Source organism: Cariama cristata, unplaced genomic scaffold (genome assembly GCF_000690535.1).
Source record: "Cariama cristata isolate BGI_N322 unplaced genomic scaffold, ASM69053v1 scaffold8508, whole genome shotgun sequence".
NCBI lineage: Eukaryota > Metazoa > Chordata > Aves > Cariamiformes > Cariamidae > Cariama > Cariama cristata.
In genome coordinates, this window is record NW_009630617.1 from 40,313 (window position 1) to 51,442 (window position 11,130).

The window sequence follows — 11,130 nt, forward strand, 5'->3', positions numbered from 1 at the left end:
GCTTGCTGTCTTCTAGCCCTTTCTGTGGAGTAAGCAGAGGATACAGAGCAAGGGAAAGGGATTTATTTTAAGGTCCTATTTATGTTCATATTGAGAACCAATAAACTGTCAACTGGCTTGTGACTGTGAGCAAAGCTGTTGGTCATGAGGAGCAAGTAGTGTAGATGGTGGGGAAGTTTTGTATGGTGGCTAAACTGAAATAAAATCTTCCCATAACAGCTAAAACAGATCACTTAGCCATTTTGAGAGTATATTCATCTAACAGCAAAGCCCATAATTGATGAAAGAAGGTACCACTGCTTTTTTTAACCTACTGGTTAAATATAATCCTGGGGTATGGGAGCTTCCAAATCTTGTTGTGATGGCTATTTATGGATTTTTGCATTGTATAGGACCAAGAGCTGTAGAAGGAGGCCCAGGCCAGAATACCAGATGTGTGAGCAGCCCTTCTAGGACACACAAGATCCAACTTGAAGTTTAGTTTTATATCAGATTGAGGAGGAGTTTGCATCTTGGAGGTCTCCCATGTCACATGGACTTCCTAATCACAGGAGGAGGATAAGGGACGATTCCACCTCCATCCGCTCTCTGGTCTCCCAACCAGCCTCAGATTCCCTAGGATGCTTCATTTAGGCCAGTCTACTGTATTTTTTCCAGCAATGTTCATAATGGCCTTGTAACTCTATTTTATATGTATGTATTTTATTATTCAGCAAAACCTTTTGTTAGTGGTTTGGAGGGAAGAGAAGGACAGATGCTAAAATTTGAGTTCTTTTTCTATGAGATCTTTCTTCTGGCTTTAGCAGCTTAACTACAAGTGGAAGTGAAAAATAGAAGCAGTGAATAATCTAAGTACTTTTACTCCTGTTTGATCTTCCCTGCTCTTAGGACATGTTTGTTGCTCTTTCCACCCTGCATAGATGTAGACGAATGTTCCCTCCAGCATCTGCCCACCCATGAATCGATACCAACAAAGACTTGTGGTTGCTCAGCACGCTTGCATTAGTAATATTTTGGCTAAGAGTAGTGCCAGTCACAGGAGTGCCCTGTGCTCAGGACACATCTGTGATTGCTCTCGCACTTGCTTTGCCAGAACACTAGGAGGGAAGATTGCCTCAGTAGTTCACAGCTTCATGGCTCGGGAGGGAGCGGTACCATTCCCTTTTCTTAGACCTGACTTTTGTGCGGCCTCACTTCACTCTGTACAATAGAGAGCCTTGCAGGAGTAATGTATGCCAAAGATTAATCGGTTTCTCAATAATTTCATGGTGACGGGAGCTGTAATTTCCACACATCAATCTGTGCGTTCTGGTTTTGACCGTGAGTCTGTGGCTTTCTCACTTGTGTGCTGGACTGTAAGAGTGCTCAGTAGGGGAAATGTTAATTTGGGCATGGAAGGTTAGTCTTTTGCCAGTGGCTCAGGAGAATGGAACTTAGTATTTGTGCATTGATGTGAACTCTTGATTTGCAGAAGTCTTGTTTCTTTATAGAGTGGTGGATAAATATTTCCTTCCAAAAGGAAGCAAGAGAACATTGCGCTTAGGACTTGTCTGTATTTGACTAGATTTTGAGAACTGACCACGTTTCAAATTGTGCTAAGTAACGCATATCATCTATCGTTCCCAATTCAAACTGCTTGGTTTCATTGCTTCATAATCTGTTCTACCCAGTTATTGGTGTTTAATGGGATAATTCCCTCAGTTAATAAGGAACTAATTTTTTTTCTTCCTAGTCTTGAAGTTTCCCCTTAGGAGCAATTAAAGCTGACTCCTGATACTTTAGCTTTAACACTGCCTTTGATACTTTTCTGATCAGACAAGGTCTTAAGGTCCCTAGTGATTTAGAAACCATAAATCAGAACCTCAAAGACTGAAAAATTAAAACAAAATTCCTTTTTCTGCATCTTCTGTTTCTAAATCTTTTAGGGCTTGTTAGTTCCCATTCCCAAGGCCTTCCTGAACTGTAACTGCTAAACTGCTTTTTTCCCTGCAAAATGAGATGACTGCCAGAGCAGTGTCTTGAATAAAATCCTAGGTGTTGCAGAAGTTGACAATGTTGATTGTAGGGGATGTTGTTGGTTTATTGTTCCCTGTGGAGAAGTGAAACATTCAATGGTGTTGAATATTGCCTGATTAAAATATTGATGTGCTTATCCTCAAGTTGTCTACAGAAGAGGAAAGTGCCTGGGCTGAAGTTTAGGCAGATGAGGTAGCCTTGCCATGAGCTTTCCAGCATTTAAAATGTAGGCTCTACATGGAGCATCCCCCTTGCATATGTATTCCGTAGCAGGGGAGCTGAGGTCTGAACAAGCACCCAGTGCACTTGGGAAAGATGATTTCCAGTCTTATGCTGAGGGCATGTACAGCTATAGTAGCCCGTGATGTCAGGAAGAAATCAATCCTGTGCTGCTGCAGCTCAGTTTGCACTCTGATTTTCTAATGGTTGTGATTTCTCAGGCCCAGCTACTGCTGAATTTGTTCCTCGGGACCATTCAGCCTATGCATATTGGGGATTTTATTTGGAATTGGAGAGAAAACATGATCCTTCTGTGTTTCATGCCCTCTTGGATCAAGGGCTGGATGAATTTTCTATCTTCCTTTGCAGTAGTTTCAGGAAATGTTGTTTTGTTCCTGGTGATGCTCCATGAGAGTTGTTCCGAGGAGACGCTCTGGCTGACACGCAGCTCAAGCCTTGGCGCTTGCTCCAGAAACGCTTCTGCCAAATGCCTCGCCACTGAGTTACTGCTCCCAAGCGCCAGCTGTTTGGTCTTCGCAAGGTGGGGAACTGCTGGGGAAGGGAAGCATTTCGTGAATCACCACTCCCACGCCATTGCATACCCACTAATTCCCAGCCAAAATACTTTCACCCTTACTCACACCAGATACCACCTTTACTCCAAAATCTTTTATATCCATTCTGTAGGGCTGTTGTGCATAAAGGAGATGAGAGACTCTGGGGCTTGTCTGAAAAGACAGATGGTTGACCTGAAGCAATAAATGTGTATGTCTGGATCAGACATTTGAGTTACCTTAGTGACTTCTGGTCTCTTCCTACTCTCATCTACCAATGCGGGGGTGACAGCAGAAAGAGAACTGAATTACCCATCAGTTTGGCTGTAGGAATATCTTGCAGCTTGACAAGAAGCAGTATCAATTTAAGTGGGTGCTTTGAGAAGCTTTCTCAGCTCTGCTAGCTTTCAGTGGGACTGTGCTAATCCTTTATAATATGTATATTGATAATAAGGCAGAAAGGATATTTCGTTTGGGTCTTTAGCTAATGGCAGGGATTTGTTGCAGTATGGCCTGTTTTAAGCACCTTAAAACGTGCCGACTGGTATAAGGCACTCTAAAATGGCTTGATTTTAAAATTCATGTGTGTTGATGCCAGACAGGACCTGTTCAGTCATTTGTCTGAACTGTCAGACACTAGAAAAATCATACTCAGTGAAACACTACTGTTTGTACTACTGGTGTGAGTGGTTAAAATCCAGGTTTCTTAAAGATAGGACAGGTCTGAGAGGAAAGTGCTTCCTTGGTCTGCACAGAACTGACTATCAGAAGTAAGCAAGTCAGCTGCTTCTGTGGTCCCTGGGGAAGTAAAAGGGGTGAGGTGGGTGCTGTTTGTACCACTGAGGTTTGAGGGAGCAGTACAAGATGCAGAGTGGAGACCCACAATCTGTAGACACCAAGCCTGAAGCTACAAACGTGGATCTGAATCCTTCTGCTGTGCCGGACGTGAAGCATGTTCTGGCACAGGGTCAATGTCAGAACATGCCGCCAGTCTGAATCCATGATACTTCGTGGGCTGGAAGCTCAACCTTAGAAAATAGGGAGCATCAAGTCAGATATTCTCTTCTCTCCAGAACTATTTTATGAGCTCACTGTGTAGAGAAGTCAGGTAATGGTGTCATTACTGTCACAGAGCATTTGAAGGACCTGGATGTGAGTGTCAGGCAACACCTGAAGCTCTTGTGATCTTATGACATTAGCTGAGCCTGGAAAGGAAAAGATTGTGTTTTTCGTACTGGTGTGAAGTGGTGGAAACAAACCCCTATTGTTGCAACGTTAATCATGAAGGTATAGGTATTGATAGCCCTTTCTACCATATGTTAGCGTGGTAAGAGTGGTGTCCGTGCCACAGTCCTTTTCTTTTCCCATATCCGTGAAGTAAGGATGATCTGCTTGCCTGTTAATCTTCCTAGATGTAATGGAAGGGTATTTGTCCTGTGCCTTGAGTTGGTATTTGGATACCCAGTGAAATGGATGGGCATTATCTGGCCAAATCCCACTAGGCATATCTTGTCCTCAAAGCAATTCCCAGGGCTGAATCTGCTAGCTAAAGTAAGTATTGCTGAATGAATAGGGCCACTTCAACTGGTTGATGACGTTGAAGGCTGGTAGGAGTGACTACAGCTGGCTCATGCTTTGAGGAGGCAATGCCAGGCAGGAGTTTGTCACTAAATAAGTGAGTGAGACTATTACCTCCACCCTGCTCCCCTCCCTCAAGCTAAAGCTTTCCATGGAAATTTTAGCTGCGTTGGCTCTGGCTGAGGCGTCAGGCATAGAAATGTCCTTGCGCTTCTGCTTGCATTCAGGTCTTTAATAAAACACAGCAGTGAACCAACCCCTGTAAGCTTACAGTCTGGTTAGTGTGGCCTTCCAGTGACTGATGGATAAAAAGTTGGCCTTAGTCCCGGAGATGGTGGTTATTATTTTCTTTATTGTCATGCCTGGTAATCTCCAGGGTGTTCAGGTTATAGAAGAGGGGGTGACTCAGCTATATCAACATCTGAACTGCTTTACAGCATTGCCTGTCTGTCCGTTAACCACGTGAAGAGCTTGAACAAACTGGGAATGGAGCTCAATGCCTGCCGTTAGCTGGGTTGAATCTTGGCCATGGTGAGAGGCAGCTGCTTCTCCCTGACTCGATGATAAACCATTCACAAGTTTGACTGGCACTAAGCATTAGGAACCTTTTGGAAAGAAAATTTGGCATTAGAAAACAGAAAGAGTCAAGGTGCTTATTTTGTTCAGAACTGAGATACGGAGAATTTCAGGATGTGGTTCTGATTTTTTTTTTCAACCACAGAGTATATTTTATTTTACTCACAGCTTTATTTAATGTGATGGGCTACTCAGGCTTTAAAGAGTTGGTTCAGCCAGAAACGGGTCTTCAAGAATCTGCAGAAGTTTAGAGCAGGTATCTGTGTCAGAGCTGGAAATAAAACCCATGTCTCCAGTGTCTTTGGTCGTCATGACTGTAAAGCAGTTCTAGAGGTGCTTTGTTTTCCCTGTGTTATATGAAAAGAAGGCTAGTCTAGAGCATCTGACTTCACAGAGGTTGTTTTTTTCCTTTTCCAGGGAACAAGGGGAGATTCACTCCTTCCAGTGGCAATGAGAATTGCCTCTGTGTTCAAGTCCATAAACTGTGGGAGATTAAGCTGAACATTATGTACAGATTAGAAATGTAACTTTGCCCAAGAACTAAAGATGCAGGAAAAACAGAGTTGTGGCCTTGGCAGCAGCCTAGAACGTACAGCAAGTACTTATGTTGGGTGTGGGATGTAATGCCATTACTTTTTACCATTACAGGGAAAGCTTTGAGTCTGCCTTGCAGCAATTGCTGGAGGCTTCCTGGGAGCAGAGAACTCAGCAAGGTCATGGAGGAATGCTACAGTGTTGTTCAAACCAGCCACTCATTAGCCATTGCCTTAAATCTCTAAACCTGGTCTGCTTCCCAAGCTGAACATGTTCCACTGCTCCAGGTGAAGTCATGCAGCTTAGGTACTTGAATTAGAAAGCAGGAGGCACTCTGTTTTAATTTTTTTTGTCTGAGACACGGAGGTACAAACACACCTAGTACAAATCATTGGGTATTTTTTCTCTTCACTATGTCTGGGTGGGTAGTTTTTTTAATAGGAATGAAAAAAGATGAGCTGTAATTCTTTTTCCATTTGGAATCCGAAGGGGTAGAAATCTCACCTCTAAAAAAAGGGGAAAAGTATGTTATTGGACCTATTGAGGACACGAAAAATTTCTTACATTTCAGTTCAGTTTCAACAGCTGAGCTTGGAAAAAAAAATTCTGTAGAAGAAAGAAACATTGTTTTAAATGAAGCCATTTCAGGCTCTAAACTTGGAACTTTTCCCTTGAAAAATATTACAGCAAAACATCTTGAGAAATTTGAAACTTGAAGACTCATCTGGAATCACTCCTATGAATATTTTCATTTTTAATGAGGTCTCCATTTGCTGCAATGTTTTAGTGAAATATTCCTAAATGACACTTACACCCCTAAAAAAAAGTCTCTCTTCCCTGCATTCCAACCAACTGTTATTCAAAGAATGTTTTTGATGAATGGAGAAGGTATGTCAAGGTATATTTGCTTTAGGGAGCACTTAAAGTTCAAAGCCCCATTCAGTCATTCTGATCAGCTGGGTGATACTATATACTCAAGACTAAAGAGACCAGCCTGCTGAAGGCTCAGTTCTTTGTGTTTTTCCTTCTGTTTTTAAATTTCTGGCTATAAACATCCCAGAAATTGCTGCCATGCCTTGAATACTCTTGAGTATCAGAACTTGATCAAACTTTCCCATCTCTTATCCTTGGGTACTTATCCTCAGGTACCCCAGCTACTTCAGGCCAGTGTGGGGAAACGTTCCTGGCTGGAGCAACTCGGAGCATCTAGAGTAGTTTCTGCTGTGCCTTGCCCTCTGGAGCGGTGTCTTTCTCTGTTAAGTGATGGGAGAGAGGTTCTGGCTGGCTGTGTTGGGTCCCTAAATGAGCGTGATGTGATAATCTCCCTGTGTAATCCTGACTTGCAGAAGTGAAGCTGACATCCATGCACCCAGGGTTTCACCTGCAGTGACAGTGTGACATTTTTGTTCCATCCAATTATTTTGAGGGGCTCTGTTAAAAGCACAGCCACAAGGAAGACATCTGGCACTGTGCCTCCTGGGTAATGTCAAGGACTGTGATTCTTAAGACTGCTACATGTACAGGAAAGAATTTGATCTTGCACGAACAGGACGTGAACGTGCAGTTATGGTCAACTTACGTGTTCTGCTTCCCAGTGAATATACACTGTTCAGCTGAGATGCATCCCTCTTGGTTTCACTTGACGTCAGCTGAAAGCTGCTGGCATGGTCGCACGAAGGCAACACCAAGTAGGAACTGTATTAACCGGTTCATTTTTCCTCTGATCTTCCGATTTCATTCTCTTCTGTTCCTTTCTGTCTACCATTTTGTATAAAACACTGAGTAGAAGCATACTGGGGGTTTGGTTTTACTTGCTGTGAGTTGAAGACGGTGTAAGACCATAAGCATGCAGGTGGAGAGAACAGGACTCTGAAATGTGGTGCTGGGGATAGTGGGACTATAGTTCTTAAAGTGTTCAGACTAACCAGGCTGCCATCATCTGTGTAACTTTCCCACCAGATCGTCATCAGGCAAGAGGTAGAAGCAGGACCCTGTGTGACACTTGACGTATGCTATGAGACCAATTTGGTCGCACAGTTAAGGAGGTGACTGTAAAAATCCCTGATGAATTGCGTCTGTTGCTGCAGAAGGGCCTGTGCATATCCCAGAAGCCAGAGAGGGAGCGGTGCTCCACACAGGTAGGAATGCTTGGTGTCCTGTGGCTTCCTGATGAGCTGGTAATGCAGTCCTCTCTGGGTACCAGCAGTGGGATATCGATGGAAGGTCTGCAGATCCCAGCTTGGGCAGGCCTAGATTAGAGTATTAACTTTCAAAGGTTGTGTGTGTGAACTCCATTGGTCGGACTCAAAAATGGCAAAGCAAAATTAGTGTGAACCAATATTAGGAGAAAGCAGAAACTCTTCTACATTTAAGAACATAAGAATGGCTATGCTGGGTTAGATTTCAGATCTACCTGACATCTTGTTTCTAACATGATCTGTGGGTAGAGATCTGGAGAGAGTGTAAAAATAAAGCATGTATGTAACAACACTTCTCCCAGATACTCTCCAAATCTCCAGCAATTGTGACTGGGAGGCTTCCTGAGCCAGAGATGGTTTCTTTTGTGTTTATTAATTCTCATTTTGATTTCAGAGAATATTTATACTCTTCTAGCATAGGGAATTGCAGAGGGTCCTGGGTTGTGGAAGCAGTGACGTAATTATCGTTCCTGGATGCAGCATGACTTTCTGGGCAAGACTGCAAAGCAGCTCTTCTGTGTGCAGGTTGGCTTGGTTGTGCTCCCTGTGAGGCTGCTGTTTGCCAGACAACTGGACAGCTTGTGATCACGGACAGCTTGTGATCACGGGGTGTCTTAAGTGCCAGGCTGCCTTCAATTCCTGCCTGTGGTCCTGGTGCAGTTCTGAAGGGTCAGTGAGGGGAGGGTGGAGAGGAGATGCTTCAGCCTTGTTCAGGAATATCAGGCAGGGAGAGGGCAGCACTCTCAGTTCTTAAACTGAGGAAACCCAGGCTGTGGTAGATCTATCACCGTAATTGAAAAGACTGCTCTCTGCAGAGGTTGAATTAGCTCTTGAGTTAGGAAATCCAGCTTACTGCTGCCTCAAGCAGTCATGTGTGTGTTCTCTCTCTATGAAGTTACCCTGGATGCCATGGCTTTCCATATGTCTGTAAGATGGATCCTGACTAGGCTTTGGCTTTCATTAGGGCAGCAACGTCTGCAGCACTTTTACAGGCACTTTGCAGTTCAGACCAAGTCTAACTTGCATTAGGCATCGGAGGCTGTTGAAGTCAAACACATGTAGGGATAATGCCAAGCCGTAATTCTTGCCATATCCCTGGACTGCACTGGAAGTCACTCTTGGTCTGTACTGAGGCTGTTCCAGTAACTAACTGGCAGTTAGTAAAGAAATAAGTCACCATTAAAGATGCCATTAAGCCTAGCCCATTTGTCTGATGGAGACATTCCTTGTCTGGCTTCCTCGTGAATCACAAGGAGAGTGAAAACTTACTTGCCAGGCCTCCTACTCAAATTTTTACTAAGAATATTAATCTAGGGTCTTGACGCTGTTCTTCAGAAGCCTCCTAGGTAGCCAAGCCAAGAGAACAGGAGGGACTTCAGGAGCTGATCCAAAGCCTTACGGCTTCCAACCTTGTGTGCACCATGAAGTTTCCACTGTGGCTTTGGAAGACCAGAGAGAGTCCAAACACCGAACTGACTAGTGTATAAGATGCAGTTCACTAGTTTCAGTGCATTGCAGTGAGGTCAGCAGGATCCAGGTAGAAAGGCATACTTTTCCTCTCTATCCAAACTGTGACATGATGCGAAGAGCTTCAGGTATGATTCCCAGAAGCACTGCATACTGCTCTTTTCCTTTGTAATCACTGTGAAATCAGCTCTATTGAATACTCTGTTTCTCTGCCTCTAAAAGACGAACTGTAATATTTACTTCCCAGCATGAATTTACAGTTGTTTCAGTGCTTAGGGTTCTTCGATGGAAGAGTGGATGAGGATGCAGATCTGAATAGATAGAAAGGTCTCAGGCCCAGTACTTGAATCCAGTACTCAAGAAGGTGACATGCATGTTCCAGGAAGATTAGGGTAAGTACTTTGCAAAATGGGTGACTTAATATTTTAGGATTTCTCTGTGTCTTGGTGAGCTAATAGGAGTATTGTTACTTTAAAGATTGATGCCCTCCTTTGCTTTTTGTGCACAGAACTAAAGGCTGGAGCCTCAACCACAAGCCTTGCTTTAATTAGGTCTGCTTCAAACAGCAGACGTACACACATGCTATGAAGAATTATGGGCTGTTGCTGCCAAGGATGCCATCAAATATCTGAGTGAAAGTGAACATTTACAAACAAATAAAACCTGTTATTAAGGGAATTATTAATGAAAGGCCTTCAGACAGTGACCCCCTCCCCCTCAGAATGTTTGAGGTTAATTTTTTGTAAGCTCCTTTTTTTTTCCTTTTTAGTAAGCTTCATGGGAAGATAAATACCATGCGGTTCTTCCAAAAGAAGTGACTGAAGAAGCAGTCTGCATCATATGGGTCAGTTCTTTGGGACTTGGAGGTTTCACAACAGCTCATGTCATGTGTCTGTCCACCCCTGCCATTTTGTACAGCTGTAGTGAACTTCAGTCTGCTCTAATTAGCGCCAGGCCTGATGCAGAGCTGTGGAGTGGTAACTCAGGAGCAGAGAGGTGGAGAGAAATAATTTGTACTGTTATTATTTGGGTTTGGTTAGCTAGGGAAAATGTTCACAGGGCTGGAAAATATGACTTGGCACTTAAGGTTTCATTTAGCAAATGGGGGTGAATAGCTGGGAGAAAGGAGAACTGATTTTCCTGTTTTTTGCACCACTTAGGCAAGAGTTTGCCTGTCGTGTCACCTTTGCTTGCCTTGCTAGATATGAAGGCCTTGCTGTACTAAACACAATGACAAGCTGACAAGGTGAGAACAGTGTTTGCTTGCTTTGTTTTGCTGCTGGCAGAGCAGCAGCAGTGTGTGTCCTTCCCCAGCAGCTCCGGTTCCTTATCCAAAGTAGGTGGTGCTATTTCCTAGTGAATCTTAACATCAACAGGTTGGGAACGCCTGGTCTATGTACCAGAGAGCTCTTTGTATGCTGGGCTGGATATATCAGTGCCTGAGGAGCAGATGTTTTCTCTTTTGTGCCATCTTTGCTATGGAGAGCTGGGAGGACAGCTCTCTTAAATCACTGAAGATCTTGCTTCCTGTGAGAAGCAGGTCCTGGCTTGAAGATGGCTAAACAGATGAGAAATGCCATCAAAAGAGAGGAGGAAAGAGAAGCCCTGAGAAAGGAGCTGATTTCTCCATAAACCCTTTCATCGGAAGTGGCAATGTGGAGGAGAGAGCCTACGTCTCCTGAAGGTCTGTCTACCTTGACGTTTGCTTGGCTGGCTGCTCATAGCCTAAGTTACTCTAAGGTGACTCTATGTCCCTTGTCCCTGTTACAGTACTCCACTCCTGGTGTGTATCAGCTATTTTGAAATGAAGCAGGCCTGATGGACCAAGTTCAAAGACACTTTTGCCTACAGTAGCACCCAGTTTACCTACAATAACATATGTTGTTGCTGAAAAGAACAATTTCCTCAGAATTTGTGCAATTCTGACTGTCCAAGGGTGAGGTGATGCTCCCCAATGATAGTGTGCTATAGGCAGGGCGAGAGAAGCG